The sequence below is a fragment of the Vidua chalybeata genome, chromosome 1 (assembly GCF_026979565.1).
Source record: "Vidua chalybeata isolate OUT-0048 chromosome 1, bVidCha1 merged haplotype, whole genome shotgun sequence".
NCBI classification, from domain to species: Eukaryota; Metazoa; Chordata; class Aves; order Passeriformes; family Viduidae; genus Vidua; species Vidua chalybeata.
This window is the reverse complement of record NC_071530.1, coordinates 69,743,533-69,745,999: the sequence shown is the minus strand read 5'-3', so window position 1 is coordinate 69,745,999 and position 2,467 is coordinate 69,743,533.

Sequence of the window (2,467 nt, the reverse complement as noted above, 5' to 3'; positions counted from 1 at the left end):
ACCCATGCCTTAAACCCAGCCTGTGTGCATGATTCATCCATTTAATTTTTACAGGTGGTGCTGAAAGATATCATTGAGATGCAGATCCAAATTGTTCACAAATGCCCCGGTGAGTGCAACAGGACAAGTGGAAGATGAGAAACAACATGTCACTGTAGCAGACGAGCGTAGGAGGGACACAAAGTAGCTGTTGGGTGATGGGGATGGTTATCAGCGGGATTCTCTCAACAGGAAGCGCGTCCTCTGTGCCCAGGAATTTGAGAGCTGTGGGATGCCTGCTTTTGGAAAAAAATACGTTTTGCTACTGACAGGAGAGGGCACGTGCTTTTTGGAGTCCCATTCATCTTCCCAGTATGAGAAACCATTTTGTAAAGGAAAGAGATTACCTAATCGTGCCTTGGCGTTTTCCTTTGTCCGCTTATCTCACATTTCCTAGCCACTGATGGATAGGTAAAGTCTTCCAGCCACGATGGGATGGAGTGCTACGTATGTGGGTTGGTATGCAGAGCTGATCCAACAGGACTTCTCTGTGCTCTGGCAATGTTAATGTGTGTTATTGACAGAAGGGTCTAGAAGCAAGAGGCAGTGCAACCTTTTTCACATGTGAAGGTGCTAAACGGAAACTTTTAAGATTTTTTAACCACCATTTAAAAGATTCTCCTTCTCATCTGTTGCATACTGATAAGTTAAGTAAGGTCTTGCTAATGAACTTTGGTTAAAACAGTTTTTTCTGTTTAATTCTTACAGTCATCTCTATCTTAATTTTTTTTCTTTGAAACTGTGTCTGTCACTGTGATCTGTGCAAAGTTGAATAAAATAGGAATCCTAGAAAGACTGAAGGCTATCTTGTTTACCGAATTCTTAATAACTAATATCAGTTAAAAAGGAATTAAAAAGAATTTAATTTTTTTTCCTTTTTCCTTCCTAAATTTCAATATTAGCAGGTCTGGGGTGGCAGGGGGGATATCATGTCAGATGAGGCAGCAGAGTATTAAAAGCTTTCCCATAAATCTTTACAATGACAGAGGATTACCTGTCAAGGAATTTAGGATTTTTTTACTATTCATCATTCATATTCCTATACCATCCAGGTGCCCCACACAAATCAGGGTTCTTTTGGGCTACAAATGCTATAAATACATGGTGAGATACAGCTCCAGGCCCAAACACATTACAATATAAATATCTAGGCAAGAATTGGCCAACAGTTCTCTGTAACCTCAAAATACCCGTTTTGCTTTTGTGATGAGGTCAGTAATGGATCCAGGTAATTACAGAAATAAAATTACAGGATGGTGTACTGGTGTTTTACACCAGTGTGGAGAAGTGTTTCAAAACTCTTTTTCATTAAAGAGTACTCTATCTGTCTTTTTACTAAGCTGGTGTGATGGAGAGATTTATCTTTATTCTAGATGAGAGAGCATCTAAGAATATTTGCTTTTTGAAAAGGAAAGAGAAAAATATGAGTTTCTATATTTGGGCTGTGTAGGGCTCAATACAATTTATTCATCATGTTCAGCTGAGAAATTAATTTTGTGTATCTCTTCTGCATAGCAACATATAAACTAATAGTTCCTTTTTTGATAGTATTTTTGCAATGAATCAGTACTAAAAATCATAAGATATCCCAGGGATTTTAATAAACTTTCTTAAACACTAAGGCTCATGAAAATTTGGATGGCCTGTGTGATCTCATATTTGATAGCATGCTCTGGGACTGTTTTTAAGCCTCCTAAGCATCTAATAATTTTATCCCCACTGCATTAATAGTATATATTTACTTTTCCAAGCGAAATGTGCAGTTCCCTATAAAGTGTCTGTTACAATTTACATCTGTTAATTTGAACTAGTTTAGAACTACAATTTTAACCCAATTAGATTATTTTCTAATAATGTGATTATTTCTTTATAATTGTATTTGAAACAGGTAAAACACAGTTCCTAGTGGTCTTCTAGAAAAAGCAAGTATAATGAAAATGGTACATGCACTTTATTTCTTACACAGTACAACTTTGCTCTGTTTCTGTGCTTTTCCACCAATTTGTAGCGAGTACCATTCCTCACAGAACATTTTCACCCTACTTTTTCCCTATAGATGTAAAATTTTGTTTTATTTTATTTTGACATGTGTAGCATTTTCCCTTCAGCTGCACAGCTTTTCACTGCAGCCAGTGTGTCACATAACTTCTCTTACGCGTCTCCCGAAGTCCTGGGGGTCAGGCTGGAAAGTGAAAAATGCAGAGATCTAGGAATGGCTCAGCCAGCTGAAAGTTACGGGAAGGGAAAGGCTCCAGTTTCACTGAAGGAAAAAAAAAAAAGAAGAAGAAGAAGAATGGCTCCTTTCAATGCAGACGGAGGCAGTCTGGCTGAGAGTCAGTGAGGTTTAAAAATCCAAGTGGTCCAGTAACTGAAAATCTGTATAGATTCAAAGCAATATTTTAAGTATTGAACAAGTGCAGATTAAAAA